Source organism: Camelus ferus, chromosome 2 (assembly GCF_009834535.1).
Source record: "Camelus ferus isolate YT-003-E chromosome 2, BCGSAC_Cfer_1.0, whole genome shotgun sequence".
NCBI classification, from domain to species: Eukaryota; Metazoa; Chordata; class Mammalia; order Artiodactyla; family Camelidae; genus Camelus; species Camelus ferus.
The window spans coordinates 67,126,726-67,149,510 of NC_045697.1; the positions used below are offsets into that span (position 1 = coordinate 67,126,726).

The window sequence follows — 22,785 nt, forward strand, 5'->3', positions numbered from 1 at the left end:
TGGATGCATTTCAAAGTAAATTACAGAACCCAGTACACTTTCCCCTAAATATTTAAGAATGTATATCATCAACTAGAGTTCAATATTTATTTAGATTTTTATGCAACATTTACACAAAATAGATTTCACACACACTAAATTAAAATTCACTATACTTCGACAAATGAATGCACCAAATCCTGATTAAAATCCAAACCCTCTACACCAAGTATAAGCTGGCTCCAGGCTGTTTCTCTAACCACAACTCCAGTCCAACATCTCTAGCTCACTCATCTCCAGTTTCACCAGCCTTCTTTCTTTTTCTCACACGAGCTGAGCTCCTGTTACCTTCACAGCCTGTGCACAGGTTAATCCTTTTTTTGGCCCCTCCTCTTTCTTCAGCTGTCACTTTTAAATATCACCTCCTGAAAAATGCCCTTACTGCCTGCTCATGTAGATTATGTCTTCCCAGTTATGCTCTGTAGTCATTCTTACCAAAATTCAAATTACACATTTGTTTATATTTTCTTCATTTAATGTTTATGTGCTACACTGGACTACATGCTCCATGATGTGGGGCCTGATTCACTATGTCATCTAACATAGTGAAACACAGCAGGCACCCAGCAGATAACTGCTAACCAAATGAATTATAGTCTCTGATTGCTCTTTCTTAGACACTAATTCATTCTGTAATAATGAGCCATCTTATTTTTCAGCCAATTTGTATGTTTTTTTTTTTTCCTTCTTTAGACAGTAAGCCTTGGAGTTCCAGTGCATATCCATTCAATCGTATGTGTTTACTAAGCACCTACTCTGCCCCAGACAATTAACTAAGCAATTAATAACAGGGGCATTTATTAGGGAGTGAGACAGAAATGTTTCTGACCTCATTCCATAAAGGAAAACAGGAAACAAAGAAATACACTACAGCCTGAAAAGTGCTTTGGGAATGAAAAAAGGGGTGCCTATCTTGGATCAGAGGAGTAGGAAAGACTTGCCATTGAAAGTGGCCTGCAAGCTGAGGCTTAGAGTAGATCTTAGCCTTACTATACTTCTTCTACACACTAAATTCAGGACCACCTTCTCTCTCATGTGTGAACTCCCTCTCACTTTTATCAACGTGGACTGTGGAGCACTTTTTCGCACACGGAGAAAGAGCTAGTAATAATAAGATGTCAGAGTGACTTTCACTTGGTTTATAGCAAGTAAAATCCAGGACAAGTTCAAAGCTATGACTATATTATCTTTCTCCCCATTGGTCCCCTTCTTGAATATCCCACAGTGACTGTGAAGTTTCAGCACAAAGAGCTTATTATTTTTCCACTCTGTGCACTGGAGTCTAGCTCCAGAATGTGAAAGCACATTGCAAGGGCCACAGAAGCACTGAAGTCTGTCCAAGCCCATTCCCTCCAACATTTGTTAACTTCTCTCAGAGTGTAGACACTCATCACAGGAGATTCTTGCTCTTGCAGAAAAATGTAAGACAGGAAATAGGACAGGTTGAATAAATTTTGCATGGCCCATATTTTCATTTAGTCCTTTCATTCTGTAAATGATTGGAGAATCCCATGTTTACTTGTGCTGACTGGTATGGTAAGCACCAACTGCAGAGACAGAGTGCAAGAAAGCAGCCAAACAGAAGATTTTTAAATGTTACAAGACTACTCAGTGGTCTTCCCAATTCTGATATCTCTTCCAGGTGAGATACTACTTTTCAGTGCAAAACACATTTGAATGACTGAATCCAGTTGGACAGAGAATTTGAAGTTCAATTTTGCATAACAGTAGATGGAAAAATTTAAATGTTGCATATAGATTACACTGATGTTTTTGACAATATTGAACAGTCACCTGTTTTTACTGTAAAGCTCATTATCCTCAATTAGAAAGTTAGTGTGACTATCTTTCAAATGTATAGTCAGCTCTGCTATAACTCTCATTTTGAAAATGCAAATTCCCAAGAGGAAATAATTTGAGTGTGACACATATTTCCCATTTGATTATGCATTATTTTGCATGTGACAAACAACAGATGAACAAAGAAAACCACACTCAACTGTACTGGATACAAGGGAATTCACAAAATGCACACATACACAAACACAGTGACCCTCAAACATCTACGGGCTCCTTCAGCTCACCACAGGTGAACATGTGTTAAGAACCACACCCATTCAAGTCTGGTGCTAGAGTTTCCTATCAGATTTCAGATAACCCTCCTTCTACCTCTTCACAATAACTCTCAAGCTACAACTGTTCCATAAGCAAACATCACATCTCTTTCAAGGTAAAATCCATATTTATTGCAGCATTTATGTATTTCCTAACCATTTACACGAGTAAAACTATGCTACCGTTTTTATTAGGTTTCTATCTTTGCATGTGTGTGTGTCTAATTCAAGTTTTGAGTGTTATGCCCCAAACTCCTTTTTCCCATAAATGCCTGTGGTTTTTATTTCATGATTTTGCATAGAGAGCTGAATGTTAGGAACATATATGTCGTGTTGTAGCAGAACTGATTGTATAATTTCTCATTGTTATTTGTGTGATTTTTATGAATCACCTCTCCATAATTTAAAAGTGCTTTATGATAGTAAATGCAGATTTAACTTAAAATAATTTTTATTCTAACAATTTCCTGTGATTATGCATTTGCAAAATTGGTTAGTAATTAGGGATATAAGAAATTATAATTTCTTTGATGGTAAAAAAATCCAAAGAGAAAATTAACTATAGGAATCATTAACTAGTGGACTAAAAAATATAACCCATAGTCTATTTCTCTAAAATTGAAAAAAAAAAACCTCCTCTATTACATAATAGTATCTTCAAAAAGTCCATGAATTTATTTTCTTGGAGGTGAACTCCAAAACTTTTTTGAAGCTAGAAAAGATTCTTCAGGATAAGAAAGTGGGGGGAAAAACCCACAATTATGAAATTAAAGGCAAATTGTAACCACAATGATTGTTCAAATATTACACTGAATATTGCAAAGATATACAAATAACTACAGAAACAGCTTTGGATGAATAGCCTGGCTTTTGCTTGGGCATTTTTGAAGCATTCATCTTGCTAAAAATGTGAAGACTGATCACTCATGACAAACGACTCTAGGTTGTTTCTGTTAATTAACTCTAAGAACAACTCAGACTTACATGGACACTGTCAAGCTACTAGGATAACAGAATATTTTATCAGTATATACTAGAAGAGTGCTAACTGATCTAAAGCCAATAAAAATACAGTTACCCATCCAATTAATGATGGGTGCGTGGGGAGGTGTCCCCAAGAAATTATGCTCTATTTTTCTAGAACACAGTCAATATTATCATCTTTAGAAATAATGATCTTTAACAGAATTTCATGGTTTATGTATTTTCTAGTGCCTATTTTCTATGAAGAATATATCATGGGACTTTCATAATGCTTCAGTGAAGGCAGGAAATATTTTTTGAAGTGCTCATACACTGAATAAACTGCTTTTAATCGGACTTGGATTTTTGCAAAAAAAACAACAACAGAAACAATGTAAAACGGCAGGTTTGCAACTTTCTCACAAAGGGAATAAAGGGGAAAAAGCTGACAGAGCAAATCCAAACCAATTAAGCAGAACAGAAACCATTTTAAAGTGAATAAAAGCATGGCTGAACATCAAATATAGGTCTAATATTGATGTGAATAAATTATGCAGCTCTAATTGTGAAATTTACCTAAATGTATCATGTCAATTCTAATTTTTAATATTTTAAATAAAATATAAAAAATTCATAGTTAGATGGCCCTGAATATTTGAACTGGTGGTATTTTATGACCATAGTTCTTTTTGTATAATCTAAAATTCTCAAGGATTCAAAAAATGCAGGAGATTTTTAATTATTAAGTTCAATATTTTTATTTATTGAATATTCATAAATAATAGTATCATAAAAATGAGGAAATAAAAGCCTGTCTTTTTTCTGTGACATATTGTATTAAGAACTTGTAGCACTAGGAAAAAAAATTGAGAATTTTGAAGATGTGATAAAAAATCTTTAATAAATAAACAATATAGTACTTCTCTCCCACATAGAGATGGTAAAGCAAGAAACTATAAAATAAAATACTGAAAAATTCTGATTAGCATAGAGACCGCTGTATTTTGTAATGAATGGGTAGAGTAGATAATAAGAGCCAGTCCCATATAGAACTGCAATTAGCTTCCCTGCAACATGGCAATTTAGCAAAGAAGTTGAATAAGCTGGAGCCAGTCACTGGAATGCTACAGGGTGAAGGTAAGGTCTCATGTGATACCCTATGATTCTGTAATAAAAGCCAAAGCTCAACTAAGAAAACTTTGCTAAATTGTTTTACAGCATCAAAAGAAATAAAATAGAGTGGCAGGATCCTTATTAGAGCCTAGGACTTCAGAGTGATTCATTTCACAATTTAGATGGAGTTTATTTGGGTGTAGAAATAAACGCAGAGTTGCAGGTAAGCTTTGCAAATTCATGTTTCTAAATTCATTAATAATCCATCTGGATTTTCTTTTCTATCACTATAACAAAACCCATGGTAAAAGAAACTGCAACAAAAGAACTTCATTTACAGACAATGGGCACTGTTCGATTAAATCAGTTTTCGAGGAATCAACCAACATAACTAAGAAGTAAAATTTGTTCTGCCAGGGATTGCTCTATTTTTAACAAGTCATTTCTCTTGTGGATGGCCCCAGACTTGAACTTGAAGTTTCCGTGACCACTTTAAACTAATACTAGTGAAAAATCAAAATCATACCTCTCCTTCCTCTATTAAAACAAAGCTCCCCCTCAAACCACATATCAGTAGTTAGCAGTGAAGATTAGAAGAACGAATTCTGGTAGCTCTGGAGTCAAGATTATTGAGAATAGATACCCTCTTAGTCAATAATTCAACCAGGTAAAAGTCTCTTTTTAAAAATATCTGTAAATGAAAGATCATAAAAATATATTTAAAAGTACAGTATAAAGAAAAATATATTACTTAAACCAGAAAAAAATACAATTTGTGAAAAATGCTGTTGACTTTTCACTGATAAATGATGAAAGCAAAAATATAGTTATCACTCAAACATCCTCAAGAGATAGGTATGTTCTTATTATCTGCATTTTGCATCTAAGGCATCTAGGCACACATTATCTGAGATGTGCTGGAATAGAAATGCTCACCATGTACACAGCTTCTAAAACAGCTGCTTTTATTGACTGATTGATTTGAAAATTTGCAAATAGCAGTTCTGGTTTCTGAAAATATTGTTTTCCAGAAGTGATCTACAGATATCTTCTCCTTTTATCATCCATAAACAGTGAGCAAAAAACTGAGGGCCATTATGTAGTACTAGGTCAACCCCAAATGCTGTCTTTCCTTCTCCCCAAGTGAAGACGATACAAGGTAGCTTTGTTTTTAATCCCTCAGTCCTCAAAAACTCCTAACAATAATTTCAGTCTCCTTCTACCCTGTCATGTAGTAAGAAAAAAACTACATCCCTGGTGCACATCCAAGTTCACAGGCCAAGTTGAGCTTGTTTTTCTTTTATAGGCCCTTGCAATAAGCAGTCTGTTATAAACAGTCTTCCTCATCAAGGCTGGCCCCAACAAATACAGATAAATAATGACACATACTAAGCTTCTAGAATGTAAAAGACTTATAAGCACGGCTGGCATGGATGACATGAGGACTGGGTTCGGAGGCCATTCGAACCAGAAACTCCAGAAGAAAAATCGGAATCATTTAGCAAAAAGAAGAGTGTTAAGTGAGTTTTTGTTTTCTTTTTTTCCTCTTTTCCTTTTTTATATTTTAAGACAAAGTTTATTTAACACAACACACAAGCATCCCCTTAGTTATCTGATACGGTTAGAGTCATAGCTTCTGCTAGATGAAAGAGATACACTGTGAGACCCAAAGCAATTTTTATTTGAACTTTTTTTGAAGGCAACTTTCCAAAAATATATCACATACTTCCCAAAAACATATCACATACTTCCCTGTTAGTGCAATATGTTGAAAATGTAACTAAACCTTTTTTGATTATTTAAAGCATCATCCCCCAAAGTGCATTCTATGGAACGCTAGCTCTAGAAGGGGGATGTTAATGGCATTTCAGAGGGAAAAAAGTGTTCTGAGGTCAAATAAATTTAGGAGATGCTGATGTCAACTTCGATTTTCTTAAAACTATGAACATTCCCATTTTGACTGGCTAATTGGGTGGGAAACATAAACCCATATGTCAGAGTGTGTAGTGACCCTACAAGCACTAGAAATGGAATGTCAATCTCTTTCTTGTAATCTCATGGCACTGCTCCTTCACCAGCTCCTTACCAGAGGCTGAAATATTAGAAAGGGAAAGAGAAGGAGAGAGAGAGAAGGAGGAGAGGGCAAGCCAAGAGCTTTCACACCCATAATGCTAATTGTCCCCTCTCATTCACACTTCTCTCCTGCCTCCAGCTCTCTATGGTCACACAATTGGCCAACTGTTGCTGCTTCTGCTTTTTATTGGCATTTCTGCCACTTTCGTTCTTTGTTTGGCAAGATAGCTACCTTCAGTTACTTTTGTCTGTGTTGCTGTTTGGGGATTTAAAAATCACAGACAGGCTCACTGTTGTGCTATATGGACAGAGATGTCAGAAATAAAAGTAATGTGATAAATAAAGACACCAGGTTACAGATTATCTTCAGTGGGAGGTCACATATCTGTTGGATTTCCACCCCTCAGTCACTAGTATTAGAGAAGGGAATGAAAACAAACAAAAAAGAGGTAGCCAAGATGAACTAAGTCATACATTTAAAAAAGTATTTTGCTCTCTAAATAGTGAGAAATTAAAACAAAACAGACTGTTTTTTCCTAACTCTCAATAGCAGGTTAGCAGTCATCATTCACATCACTTACCATCAAGGGAGGATGTTAAAATCTCTCTCAATATTCTTACAATTATCTCAAATATTAGTATAATTTTAATAAATGAAGTCTGACTAGAAAACGCTACTTATTTCTTTATAGGAAAAAGACAACAATGCATATACAGCTAATCTTATTTGCATACAAGTTTAAGGTGTTACACGTAGGTTTCTAGATGGCAGTAACGGTGATGGCTAAGAAGAGAAAATTAGAATTCCTTAAGACCTGATAGTAAAGAAAACAAAACACACACAAAAAGGAGAAGATTCCCAAAGTGCCTGACTAGCATGGCATGCATGCCTCAGTGAACTTTTCAAAGGAGTTTGGGAAATGAAATTTAAAAAGCACTCATCAGCAAACATGGCTCTAACATGTTTTTCTTTAATAAATAAAACTTACACATAGTGCTTACATCACAGTTTTCATCTTCAAGGCATTTTACAAACACAAGTAATTTTTATAATACTTCTGAGAATTAACAATGATAGTTTGCATTTATAAGGAGTCACTCATTTGAAAAATCTAAAAGAACTTGACAGAAATTAAATTTAAGCCATACTCAACTGATTTTAAAAAGGAGAAGAGGAATAAAAACATTAGAAACAAAACTGGTCAGGCCATTGGAAACAGACTTAGTAGAACATTAGAATGTAGAATTCCTGATGTCTACATTTAGTTTTTGACCACACAGAAGCATTCCTTCATGGAGGCTGCTTACATTCAAGAGTGTTTGAGAAACTGGTTCAAAAATGGATGCAAAAGAGCTAGTTTCAATCTAAAGCCACCAGACTTCCATTTTTTCATCGCATTTCCATCCACTTCCTGAACGGTCAAGTATGTCTATCTCCTTACTACCCGGCTTAATGGAAGGAAGCAATGGCATTGCTAATGAAAGACATAATATAAAAATCATCCATACTGGACTTCAAATGAATTTATTACTCCCCTTATAGTAAATTTAAAACTGTGTGTTTCAAAAGATAACACTGAATTGTTTCACATTTAATTAATGGTGAAAGAGAACTCCTTGGTTAGTGGTAAAAAATCTGTCCAGGGTGTTTTTTTTCTTGACTTGATATTTCACTAATAAAGAAATTTCTACATTACTTTGGCCAGGCATTATTTGTTTAATATGCTAGTACTCAATTTTTATTTATCCAAATAACTCTACAGATCAATGTTTTAAAGACCTTATAAAAATAGGTATAAATTACTCTGTTTTATATATGTATTTTATTTAATTCTCACAGAAAATAATAAGTATCACTATCATCATTTTATGGATGAATTAACTGAAGCACAGTCATGTTAACTTACTTAACTAAGATGTTAGATCTAGCAAATGGCACAGTCAGGATTCAACCCAAACAGTCTGTTTCAGGAGCTGGGCTCTGAAGCACTGTTTCGGAATAAGTCAGTTATATGAAGCCAAATAGTATAGGAAACTGCCAAAACCAACAGATGCCCGGCAGGTAGATCAATGGCTAATCCCCGGCAGAGAAAAGAAAGGCAGCCTGGATAAGCAGAAAGGATCTTCAGCCGACTTCCATTCAAAAGTTCAGTTTGGAGAATGGCTTGTATAGTCTACCAAACACGTGACCCTATGCACTACGTCGCCTCTGGGGTCCCATTTACCTTAACTGTACAACAGAGGTAGAGAGAAAGAGACTGAATTACAAAGCCTTGGGTCCCTGCTGTTTTTAACAAAGTATGTTCTCTTCTGCCTCTAACATCTGCAGCTGGAAAGATTTTGGTGAGGTAAAATAATAGCTATCCTACAAAGAACAACTAGCCATGCATTCTGAATAATTAGTAGCATATGCAGACATGCATGTCCTCTATTTTTCTCTTAGAAGTCCCACGCATGAGTGTCGTGCACATATACAAATATATGCCACGTACAGCTTCCTGCTGTACTACTTATCACACTAATAACTCAGCAGGTGTTTCCTAGGTTTAGGGCACACAATGATGAACAAGACAGTCCTTGCCCTCAAAGAGCTTACATTCCAGTGGAGGGAACATGTAAAGAAATGAGCTAACTGGAGAGAAAGCAAGTAGGAAGCTGGTGATATTTCAGTGGGACTGGTCAGGAAAGGGCTAGAAAATAAGAATAAGCATTCTGCTCTGAGAGTGTTCCCAGGAGAGGGAACAGCTGATCCAAGAGGTTTCAACTGGGAATCAGCTTGGACAGGCCAAGAGACAGCAAAGGGCCCAGCATGACAGAGCAAAAGGAGAACGGTACACGACCAGATTAGACGGGACACAGCCAGGCAGGGGCCACTGAAAGATGAGAGAGGGCCTCAGAGGCTCGTTTTTTTTTTGGTGTTGTTGCTTCTCAAGTGTAACTGGAAGCTACTAAAGGGCAATAAGCGACCTATTTTTTTCTACTCACAGTATGAATCAGTGTTTGAGATTTTCTTTCCTTAAGACACCTTAACTTGCAAGAGATTCCTTTGAATGATCTAATGCTATCTGCCAACCTAAATATACTTAGCTATTATATGACTGATCAAAGCAATTGGCTAATCTTACCCTTACCTGGCCTCGGTGGAATCTAGGATCTTTGAGAATTTAATAAATGATTCCTCCTTTTGGAACTCACTGAAAATTTGATATTTATCAATGTTTTCCTTTTGTTATTTTATTCTTTATTTTTATTTATGCCTTTTAGAGATACAATGTGAAAATGGATGTTTCTGAGTAGAATTATACCAATTTTAAGAGAGTATATAGCAAAGTTTATTTGGGCTATATATTTGTTGTTGTTTTAAATTATTGTTCTTTACTTGAGTTTCTGTGAGATTATTGAATTTTAAGTCTAAATGCTGACAGGATTTTACCTGTTCCTTCCTGTGTGAAACAAATGCTCTGTTTTTCACTAAAGATAAACTCAAGCTAGGTTTACAAAAATTTTTAGCTAAATAATGAATGTTTTTTTATATATATATATTTTTTAATATATATATAATATATATAATATATATATATATATATATATAATATATATTTTATATATATATATATATATATATATATATATATATATATATATATATATATAAAATCCTATATTAATCCACTAAGACTCCATCATCCTTTTAAAATACTAACAGAATGAATTCTTCAGTCTTCTGTCATGGAGATGGCTATTAAAACAGTACATCTCCATATATACTGACAGTCTATTGAAAGTTTGAGAGCACAAAGATTTCTCTATACATTATATTGAAAATGGACAGACAACAGAATTGGGGTAACTCTTATTAACTGGGATTCTCCAATGAAAATAGCACTGGTTAGATGGAGACCTGCTTCTCATTAGCCTCATCTTCCTTCATTCACTATGGGGTCTTGCAAAATTAACTGTGGGCCTCAGCAATCCCATTTATAAAATGAGGACACATGCTTGTCTGATAAGCAGGAATGGACTGCCTTACGAAGTTCTTTAGGAACCTGAACGATTAGCCACGGGGACATTAAATGTAGGTTTAAGGAGAATGCGCCTCAGACTGGAGCAGTAGATGAGTAATTCTGTCTTCCAGTGACTACTGGAACTCAGTGCCTCTTGTATAGCTCTGAGATGTATGTGTCTTAGAGGATTACCATCACTGTGTAAATTGAAGATTTTGCTTCCATTAAAAAAATCAACTTAAATATTATATTCAAGTAGTCTTCAGTTATATTTAGAAATGTACAAAAAAGCATGTAAGTAGCTACTCTTGGTAGAATTATTCTAATGGAATTTTCACAGCAGAGTTTTGTAACTTTGGAGGTAACTGAACTGACAGGGGTGGAGGCAGAGCCTTGGATGCATCATTACGGAAGGGAAGTAGAAAGCAAATCTAATTTTAAAAATGACAAAGCTGTCACCTCACTCAACTTGTTTTCATTATTAGTTTCTTTTCTGCTTTTCTATTTTTGCCAAGGAGAGAGTTTAGAGACAATTCCTATATCAAATATATATCAAATTTCAAGAGATGCTTTGCAAACTAAATTACCAAGGTTTATCTTTTCCCTCCTTACTTATAAGTCTATGTCATTTTCATTCTTACTTGTTACTGTTTAATTTCATCTGTCTTCCCTCCCTTCTTTTCTTAGATACATTAAATTAATGGATAAGTCTTTTTTTTTTTCTCTTTTAGGGGAATAACAGTGAAAAAGGGAGGGGACGAAGCTGAAAGCAGCTTAGTTGTCTGTTCCCTTTCATCTGGAATCAGAAGGGGCTTTTCTCTGTCACCCTGTGACAGGGTTTGTTTGTTTTTTAATAGTACTCTGTCACAGACTCAAAACATTAAGTATGCAAATCAGTAAGATAATGCCCTTAGTAATGTTGCTTTATACTATCTAATCAAGCAATCAATCTGTAAACACTTGTCAGTTTGGCCACTGGTTGGTATATCTAGTACAAAGGGAAGCATTCAGAGAAGAAAGTGCAAGTTCTCAGCAATTTTGTTGCTAAGACTAAAATTATTACAAAACAGAGAGTCCGTAATAAAGCAGTAAATGAATTTTCTGCAAAATCTGAGTTAGAGAAATCAAGATAAACAGAGTTATCTAGATACACTCTTGACGAGGAAGGAAGGAAGTCTTAAGTTACCTTGGGCAGGAGGGGTATTCACTGCTGGAGTGGAGAAGAGGGCACAAGTGGGATGTGAATTTATGTTATTATTGAGATAGTACCACTGGGACTTGCTTACCAAGAATATCAAGGTTCGGGGAGATAACAAAGAACGTGCAAAGAAGGGGTTGGTTTTTTACAGAACATTTTATAAAAAGCATCCAAAATGAAGGAAGGACACATGTCTTCTCACGAGAGTGCCTACCAGAGACAGGCCCTCATTCAGAGCCCGTCTGTTCTTAAGTACCAATAATTCAACAAGTTATTTAGTCTAATTTCTAAAATGCAATAGATAAAACACAGTAAATACAAAGAGCAGAATATAGCAAGAAGTAGCCACAGGGCAAACTGTACAGACAGAAGGCAAAAAAAGTCTACAAAATAGAAGATGAGAATCCAAAAATAGTTGTCTGCATCTGTTCAGGGAAAATTAGCAACCCATATGGTGACACTCTGAAGGACCACATAGTACACTCATACAAATTCTTACATACAATAATTATTCAATACTCAATAAAGCTATGCTCAAAATGATGACTAATTAAGAAAATCTTACATGATGCTTAGTATTATGAGTCAGAGTAAATCTATAATTATTCAATGAAAAAATCAGTATATCATGTATTTCATTATGTTTTTTAAAAATCACTCTAAGAAATAGTTCAAAATATGATGTGACACAACAGTCTACTTCTAGGTATTTACCCAAGATTAATGAAAATTTATGTTCACACAAAAATCTGTCCACCAATGCTCAGTGTTTTTACTCATAATTATTGAAAACTGTAGGCAATTTTCAACTGGTGAATGGATAAACAAACCATGGTACATCCATACAATGGAATACTACTTAAGAATGAAAGGAATAAATTATTGACACATACAAAAACATGGCTGAATCTCAAATAATGATGCTAAATGAAAGAAACCAGAGAAAGAAGATATTATGTGATTATATTTATATGATATTCTGGAAAAGGCAAAACTATAGGGACAGGAAACATCTAAGTGATGCCAGAAGCTGGGAGTAAACAAAGGAATTGACAGAAAATGGATGTGAAATCATATTTTGGACGTGAGGGAAATGTTCAATGACCAGCAGCCTGAAAGTGGCAGATCCAGGAATTAAATTTAGTCCTGCCTAATTGCAAATTCACTGACAGTGATACATGTTCTATATCTTGATTGTGTTGGCAACACAACTGTGGTGGTTACATAACTGAATGTTGTTGTCAAACCTTAAAGAACTGTAAACTGTAAAAAGGGGGAATTTAACTTTATATAAATTATAGCACAATTTTTAAAAATTAGTTCATTTTCTGGTCTGTAAATGGTGGAGCACTAAATATGTCTGTTGACTGCGTATGACTAGGGCACCACCGCTATATCTTGGCGATCCATGCACGAGGTGGTCCTCACTGCATTTCTCTCTCATTCCCTATGCACAGTTCAGTAGACTGGAAGCTTACCATTATCAGTGCTCACTTCTTTCTCTGAACCCCATCAATAATTAACTCTATATAAAAATTATTTCTTAAATATATTTATAATTTTTGAACCATGAAATCAAGATAAAAGAGTTCTTCTCTAGCATGTTTAAATTGTTGGATTTTATCTAGAAACATCTGCTTAGACCTGAATCAAGTTTGTCCAGTAATAGCTGAATAGTTGGAGATTAGACAGATATTCTTATAAAAGTCAATATCCAACTACTTTGCTAGATTCACAGAAAGCTGAGAAGATGAGTATCTGACTTAAGCTTTAGTGAGATACAAAGGCCAAAAATAATGATAGGTACTATTAATTGAGCACTTACTCTGAGTCATACATTTTACAAAGCTATTCATATGTTCTAAGCTTGAAAACTCACCTGTGAGGCAGGTGCCCTAATTTACAAAGTTATATTAGAAAATTTAGCAACTTGCCCAGTGATACACAGCTAATTTAAAGTGGAAGATCTGAGATTAGAATTCAGGCCTGCCTAACTGTAGGTTCACTGGGACACAGTGAGGGAAAATTTTAAAAAGGGTTATCACAAGGCAGCCTATGAAGAATATTATCATAGAGGAAGAGGAAACTGCAGGCTTTTTGTCTCTTTTTCCAGGAAGAAGAGGCTTGGGAGCTGGCCCCATAGGATGGATACAACCTCGATAAATGAAGGTGAGAAGGAGGACTTTGCCAACAGAGGAATCAACCACTTCCACGCTCACACTTTTCTAGCTGATGTCCAGTTTAGAGGGTGATTTCCCCAATGGTCAGGATCTTCTCTAACACAGAACAGAGACCTAAGCCTGATTTCTGGACACCGTATTATAACTTCTACGGGAAGAACTGTAAATGAGGCTTTTAGCCCTACATGCAGCACTTGAAAATCTCACCACCAGGGGCAAACCATACAACCTAGCTGGGCCTTATTATACTTTCCTCGTCTGTAGAAGTTCAATATTATCTGGCCTGTCTACATCTTGGGACTGTAGCAAGGGTCAAATTAATTGCATTTGTGTATATGTGTGTGTGTGTGTATATACACACACACACATATAATATGTATATGGAATAAATTCTTATGATGGCACACAAAGGAGCAATTAAAAGATAGACTATAAAAAATTCTCCATATCCTGCTTCTCCGGCCTGGTTTTACCAGATGTACAGTGCAAAGAGCAGCTCTAACTCAATGTGAAGCTGACAGAAAATGGTGGCAATGGAGGCAGACTTGTTACAAGTGTTCATAATGTTCAGCAGAGTGAGAAAGTGTGAGGCAGTGGAATTTTCTACCTATTTTCCTTTGATAAATTAACTTACAACTACCAATAGTGCTTGCAGACTTTTAACACAGAGGTATGGTAATGTAATAACACCTGGGAAATGCATTTTTACACAGAAGAGCTGTCGGCAACAGACACACTCTTTTGAGATGAACATCTTATCATTGTATGATATTATTTTAAAAGGAAAAAAAGACAGTTTAAATATTGACACTTTGTTCTAGACCTGGCAAGACCCAGAGGAAACAACCATTTCTGGTAACAAAAGGAAAGACCACTGCTACTTGGCCCACCTCTAAATAGTGAGCCAACTAAGTCCCATTTTAATGAAATTTTTATCTCTGGAATTCTATTTGTTTATATTCTAGGTACCCAAAGGCAAAGAGAGGACCACTGCCCTGTCATCAACACCAGAACTCCAGATCTTTAATGAAACAACCCCTTAAAATGTTTACATAGCTATCTATCCTAATTGTCATGTCTAGAATTCAATAAAGTAATGCTTTTCCTCTTCAACAAATATTTATTGGTTTTTATTAATTTCCAGGAAGTGGATTAGAGCTGGGGCTAACAGAGACCAAGGCAACCATGTTTTCCCTTATAAACTTGGAAGCCCCAAAAGACTAATGTCGTATAGAGAACATATGTAAAAAAGTGCCTAAAATTTTGTTTGGCACATAACACTCAGTAAATTTGTAGTGATAAAACTTAATGATACTAACTAATATTGATTCCATACAATATAAGGACTTTATTTGTTTCAAAAATATGAGAAATTTATAGTCCAAGTAGTTCACTGAGTATCACTGACAGGATGTTTGTAGTGTTCAGAATTCTCCTTAAGTCTCAATCTGGAAGTCTTATTACTTTGAGCCTGTCAATGGTAACTACATCAAATGAATTCTAAATAAACGGATCTACAGAAAGCTTATTCAAAAGGCAGGTGCTGCTGATTTAAATGAGGCTTAAAATCCACCATAGCATCTTGAAACTTTCCCTACTCACAGTTGAATAAAGCGATATTAATATCCAGAAAAGAAACACTGACAAAAACAAACAAAAGAAAGTTGTCTGTCTTTCTGAAAAGAAATGGGAAAAAAAAAAACAAAAAACTACCAGGCTTATTCTATCATCTCCAAATGCCTCAAAATGTAAAATCCAGACATATTAATCATCAGGCAATATAGATATAGTAATGTCACTAGTGTACACTCTATTGGTAAAGTAATTGAAATTCTTTATATCATAAATAGACAGATGGGACTTGATATTTGCTAAATTTCAATAACACTTAGTCTTTTATTATTAAGAAAATATATTATCTTACTCCTTTCGGTTTGTCTAAAATAAGATGGATGACAATTAATAAAACACTTATAAAAAGGGCACCATATTGTATCTCATCTTATCCAAGCCAGAAACTGCATTTTTCAAGAAATAATTATTTCAACAGCATCTCTTTAGTACTATTATCAGTATTCAATATACTAAGGTAAATGTTAAATTATTAATATGACAATTTCAGAAGCTGTATTTATTTTCCATTTTATATGCCTCAAACACGTTAAAAAATCTGCTAGAATTTGTTTCCAAAATCAATTGATAATGATAGCTCTTGAAGCATTGTTCTAAGTTGTAAGTGAGAAGGAAAATATGTTGTGAGTGAAAGGAGAAAAAGACCACCAAATTTGAGGATAATCTTTTTAGGAAAATATTTGTGATTGCTTAGATATAGCACATCAGTTAAAACAAAGTGGTAACATTTATGGTGCGTGATTTTAAATTTTTGTTTGTTTGGGGAGGAAGGAGGTAATTAGGTTTATTTACTTATTTATTTTTTAAATGGCAGCATTGGGGATTGAACCCAGGACCTCATGCTTGTTAAGCACACACTCCATCACTGAGCTATACCTTCCCCCTGATGCATTATTTTAGAACTGTCAGTTCTAAAACTTTGCTTCAATGTTGGATATACTTCATTTCCATATTTTAATTTTTCCATGCTAAAGTATTTTTTTCCTCTCTAAACCTCTAGTGAGAGGTATTGGTTAACACAAAATGAATGTGTGTAATACATTCTTTGAAACCCTGCAGTCAACTCTTTGCATATAACTAATAGAAAAAAAAAAAATCCCACATACTTCATTTTCCCTAAAGAGCAGCATGAGATTTCCAATCCTTTGCTTGAACACATAAAATATTAAGAGCCAATTTTCAGCTGCACCTCTGTCACTTCCATTATCATTCTACACATCCAGAGGTGATAATGGACTCTGTAAATTGCAGTCTTTTTCCATCCCAGACCACTGAGGGTTTCACCAGGGGACAGTTCCACACAAAGGGTGGCCCAGATGTATGTTAATGGTGCTGAGTAGCAAGCAGCAGACACCCTCAAACAAGATAATGTGATGTGTTACCCAGAGGAAAGACAAAATGAACAGAAAACAATTTCCTTAGGAATTCAGTGAAATCAACAACAACCTACTCTTGCCGATGAATCAGATGTGTAGCACTATCTTCACAAGACCTTGGAAACAGAAGATTAAAATACATTCCTAACACCCTGCCTGCAAAGGAGCAGTCTGTCTAAACCAACACAGAATGAGGGCTCACGGACATGGACATTTAAAGAATTATAGGAAAAGATATTATTTCCCACTGACTTTTTTTAAGACACAACAAACATATCTGCCAGCATTTGCAGAATTATATTCAAGCATGAAGTGAAAAAAAGGCTAAGGTAAAGGAAAATGATTATCTTATCCATTGCTGAAATGATACCCACCACTCTCCATGGTTGGCAATTGGTCTACTTGATGCAAGCTGCCTTGTAGGAAACTGAATGCAATCGGCACTAGGTTTTTAAATGATTATGTTTCCCACTATTCCCTGCAAAATAAAAATCATATTTTACGGAAAGTATACAGAAGGAGGTGATTTAGATCGAGTTTTTCTCCCCTTTCCATAGGCACTACTCTAACTGTATGTCTCTCTAGTACTGGGTGAGTATTCGTTGATTGAACCCTCCAGACTGAGTACTGATGCTTTGGGCAAGGGGGTGGGGAGGGAGTTGGAAGACAAGGGTTTTGCCAAGAGGAAAGAACATCTAGAGAAAGAAAAGAGACATAACAAAATCAGATTGCATCATCTGGAAAATCAAATGTGGCCCTTTTACATATTAGACAGTAATATACATGACCATAATCACTGCTGATACTCTATTAAAGCTACACGTTGGACAAATCAAGGTAAGGCCAATTTTAATCCAATAAATATATTTTGGGACCAAGTGTATATTCTTCAAAGTAACTTCAGGAAAGCCAGACCTTACAAACAAAACCATACACACACACACAAAGGAAAGAAATAAATGAAGAAAGAAGAAAAGAAAAAAAGGAAGAACACAAAAGAGAAGAAAAGACAGAAGAGGAATCCAGTGTAACTATTTCTCTACTTACTAATTTAGGTCAAAATATTATCAGTGAGCTCTACCTCTTCTCTCGTTCCCTCACCTTCCCTTCAGCGAGCAGTGAGCCCTCGAATGTGTAAAGGCACTGTGCCAGGCACTAGGGGTAAAGTGACAAATGTTCTCCGGTGATGTCAGTCTTGAAGAGAAGACAGACAAGTAAGGAGATCATTACAACAGTGTGGTATGTGCTATGGGAGAGGCAGCAGAAGGCTTCTTCTGATGACATGTTACCATCTTACCAGAGTTTTCAAAATTTACTCTTAGGATTTTACATCCTTTTCCTTGATATCTCTTTTCTCAAGAAAAATGAGGAATAAAATCAATGCATAAACAATTTAAAATTTATACATAGTTACAGTTAGAATCATTGAAATCTAGAAGAGGCAAATTCAGAGAGACAGGGAGCACGTTAGTGGTTGCCCGGGGAAGGGAGGAGAGAGGCTTGAAGAGTGATTATTTTAAGGGTACAAGGTCTTCTGCAGTGATGAAAAAGTTCTGAAACTAGAGCCACACTGTGAATGCAGTAAACACCACCGAATTGTACAGTTCAAAATGGTTAATTGTATGCTATGTGAGCCTCACTTCTATTAAAAAAAAAAAAAACAGCTTAAATACTTCATTTGAAATTTTGTGGCACTGTTTGAAATAGTCACTGTGAAGTATCACAAAAATTTGCAGGATCAATCAGTCTTCTGTTTTTCCTCTTTTTTCCTCTCTACATGCAGAAAACAGTGCTATTCTCTTTGTAAAAAATCAGAAACTTTTGATATAATTGGGCAACTAAGGCAAAGTTAATGTCTGAGGTGATTTTTAAAGTTCAGAAGGCTGTAATGGTACAGTAGCATAACAGGAGGTACTACGATTACATGTGTCAGTCTTCTCAAGAACTTTCTTTTCTATGAATTTTTAATGATGCAAGTAATTTTTCAAGGTCATTGAGAGAGCAAGCAGTTATTCAGACGTTAAATTTGTTCACAGTTTCTTGGCAGCTTTGCAAGAAAACAAGTAAGTAGGATTTGTGGAGGAGGGGAAATAGTGTACTGAGGAAGAGGTGAATTAGAAGTAATACGTAATTACTTGCAGATATAGCTGATTCACTTTTTAACCTGGCAGAAAATATCTAGATGTTCTTACACATAGAATGAGACTTAGAGTTAAACATTTTCTGGTTGTAATTGTGGTTAATAACATATACATATATTTTTACATATATAAATATATTTTCTATGTCTGTAAAATTCATTTTCTAGTGGTTTGACTATATCCGTATCCAAATACCTGCTAAGCGTTTCTAATTTTACAATTAAGTTTATGGAAAGGACATTAAGAAATATATATCTGTCAATATACACAGGCCAGAATGAGCTATTTCCCCAAAGCTTGAAAATCACAAGAAATTATATTGTCCTCTTAATATTAAACTATAAAGTGGAAACATAATGGAACGAGAAAGGGCTATGCAAGATGTATATATATGGATTAAAAATAGTGTCCCAATCCCTGGAGAAGGCAGACGGTCATTAATCATCCATGGGATCATATTAAAAGGGGAATCACAGAGGTCAGTATTCAAAGTTTCTTTCAAACTTTGTTCAGGAGAGTATGAGCTCTGGGCAATAAACTTCAAGAATTTCCTCCCTTTGGCAAAGTTGTGTCTAAGCTGGAGATAGATGCAAGGGCTTGCATTGCTTCCTTTCCATTAGCAGAACCTTCTCTACTGCATTTAGTAGCCATCTGCAATGGCCCAGAGCCATATGATTTATCTAATTCTCCTTGCCCTGATTCTAAGCAACCTTTACTACTTATTTTTCCATGTACATTTGCCTTTGGAGAGAAAATGCTTTTGTCATACAAACCTTGATTTTCTTGTCCCTGAGATACTAGTTCTACTGGGTATGAGCAACTTGGCATTCATTTGACTTTCCGTGTACTTAGACAATGGGGAGAGAATGCACCACCATGGTCCATGTGAGTACTCCACTCCATATAATGTTATGTTTTCCATGTCAAGTTGGAATTTTGGTTTGATACCTCAGTATCTCCATGAGAGAGGACTGAATCTACTGGTGACTGAATCCACTGGTGTCTGAAACCACAAGTGTGAGAGTCAGGCCCTAGATGCTTGTTTATTTGTTAAAAGAATGACTGCTGCCCCATGAGGCTTGTGGGTGACAGTTTGAGGCTTTGTCCCAGGTTAACAACATACAGCCTCCCCTTATACAGAGGTACTCTTTCCCCCAATTGTAATTACTGTGTGTATGATTGTAATGATTATAAGAAGGCAAAGGAACATTAATTCAGAGTATAGTATTAACAAATGGAGCAGGCCACTATCTATCTAAGAGAGGTTAAAATCACAAAATTAAAGAGAGAAAACCTGCTCCAGTAAAATAAAATTACAGGCTAAGTTAATTTCACATTTAAATTCTCTAGGTATGAGGACAGTGTACAAGTAGGATAACAGGAAGAGTACGGCTGCAGGAGAGTCAGTCATAAGCATAAAGAGCTCACTGAGTTGAAGGAACTCAACCACGGCAACGGTAGAAATAGACTCATTTGCTTTGGGAAACTCAACCCTCCTGTCTATACATTTTCACTGACTATGTCATTAGAATTTTCTTAATTTATGGGTACAAGAGATTAATTTGGTTCCTGTGTTCAATAAAAATCCTGACAATGAAGTGAATGGCTTTTTAGACTTGATCTTCAGATAACAGGTATTTTCTAATTAAAAAGAATTATTACAAATATTCGAAGACTTATCCAAGACGTGGACATTGGAAATTTCAGTTAAATTAAAGAAGGTAAAGTTACATACCTAGATATAAAAAGGAAGGTTTTCTTTTAAAAATATAATTACATATCCTGTCATATTTAATGGACATTCATTGATAAGATGTTAAAAAACAAATATTAAAATTATATTTCCTATATAAACATGAGAGATTTATTTGTTTAGAAAATTAAAAGCAAATGAGAGTATTTTCTAAGTCCACAGTACTTAAAACCAAAGAAATTTAATAGGCGTAACATAAGCAATAAAATACTATGTTCATCTCTAATTTCAATGTTCTCAGAAAATACTGCACATTCTATATACTTAATAGATGCTCCTGAATGAATTACAAATCAGTTGACATAATTAAAAGTGCCTTCACTACATATTTATGTGCACATTAAAAAAATAATCCCTGTCACACCATTCAATACCGTTTTTTGGGTTCATTCAGCTTGAATCCAGAAGCATTAGGAATGTGCTCATCTTTTGTTATTTTCTTTTCTCAGCCCCATTATGTACACTGATTGTAAACTAATATGTTTTAAAAAGTACAGAAGGAAATCATTTTCCTGATTTGTGAAACTTAAAAAAAATTGTTTCTTGAAATAAATAAACAATGAAAAGAGTGACTTCCCTTGTCCTCTTATCCTTCTGCCAAATTGTGCTGTCAAAGAATTGTAGTGACCATATCAAATACTCGTACCATCTTTGTCACTTTTCATTTGGGAAGGGAACCCTAAGGAGCCAACAAAACAAGAGCACACAGCTACAGACATCTGGTCTGCACTCACATTTCCATTTGAACATTTAACGTGGTTAATATTTCAGCAGTTGTGGTACCAGAGTCAAACTGAAATTTCTACCTATTTAATTCTGAATCCTCAGTCACAGACTTTGGAGAGAAAGAGATTGAGATTGACAGTGAGTTAGAGAGAAAGGGAAACATTGATTCACTTTTTAAGAATCGACGTCAGCAAAAGAACATGAACCTGGTCCTGGGCTTATGCCCTTGAAGGGATTGCGGCACCGGCCAGGCTGACACCTTGATTTCAGCCTGAGGAGACTCTGGGCCAAGAACCCTGTGAGCCCATTCCCAGAGTTTTGACCTACAGAACTCAGAAATTGGAACAGCTTTCTTTGTGTGCTAAGCTAGGAAAATGTATCCTTAGAAGTGAGTTCAAAATTTCCAGTCTAAGATCAGTGTGTTTGTTTCATAAGGAATAGGAGAAAAAGTAAATAGCATATAGTATATGATATAGCATCTGGCGTCTAAGAATATTTACTTATTGTGGAGATATTTTTGTCTTGTCAGTCTACTGTTCCTTCATGTTTCTGTTTCTGCTTAAATGTGTGGGGTGGGTGTTTGCACATTTTACTCCCTCATTTATAATTTTTTTATTGCACTGTTTCAATGCAGCTTACAAGGAAATGAGGCTCCAAACTGCACATTGTTAATCTAGGGCCAGGATTTTTCCAAGGGGTTAGGAGTTTCAAATTAACAAAAATGGAACCTAGGGTAGTAATGAGAGGGCCCACCCCATAAAATTATATATTTAAAAATTATAATAATATTTAAATAGCATTTATGACATTAGATATTACATTTTAAACTCTGTTTTAGTCAGAAAATAGGGGTCGCTGATATAAAAAAGATGGTTTTGAGAATGTCTATATCACATCTTTCTCCCAACAGCATTTTTGCTGAATAATTTTTCAGTCTGGTGAAAGACAAACACAAGAATAGAACTTTCTGTCATTTTCCTTACATATCTGTTTTTCTTTTCACAAAAGCTAACATACAGTTTCAGTTTGACTTTTACATTTGCTCTTTTTTCTTTCTAAAATTATAAAATTTGTCTCTCCTTTTTTATCAAAATTTCTCCTCAAAATAGAGAGCCCCCTACCAGAACTAACTGAGAAAAGAAAGGACTTCAGTGAGATTTCTCCTAAGGCCTTTCAAAATTACCCTTATTTTTTCAGAATAGGGTGAGTATAAAAATAGGTCTTCTCTGTCAGCCAGGTAATTAGTACTCACAAAAAACTGGGTTTAAATGAATAAATGAATAATAATGATTAAATTTTATTGAGTTCTTATTTTAGCTTTGCCCATGTTAACTCCTTTAACCCTCACAATGATTCAATGAGTGAGTACTATTATCACTATCATTTAATAGAACACTGAAGTTCACAGTGTCCCCCAAACTTACATAGTATGGCAGGAATGTGTAACCATCAGCTTAAATTTTACCCCAAGCT

At 35.2% G+C, this 22,785-nt stretch overlaps 1 protein-coding gene and 1 long non-coding RNA gene across 3 annotated transcripts in view; one reads left to right on the top strand and one right to left on the bottom strand.

Annotated features, from left to right (window-relative positions):
- Positions 1-22,785, bottom strand: part of UNC5C (unc-5 netrin receptor C) — a 339,287-nt gene that overhangs the window by 239,624 nt on the left and 76,878 nt on the right. The window lies entirely within an intron of this gene.
- LOC116657526 lies at positions 1,793-17,687 on the top strand. Its single transcript, XR_004312648.1, has 3 exons — positions 1,793-2,483; positions 5,079-5,084; positions 17,678-17,687. It is a non-coding gene; the product is annotated as an uncharacterized LOC116657526 (long non-coding RNA).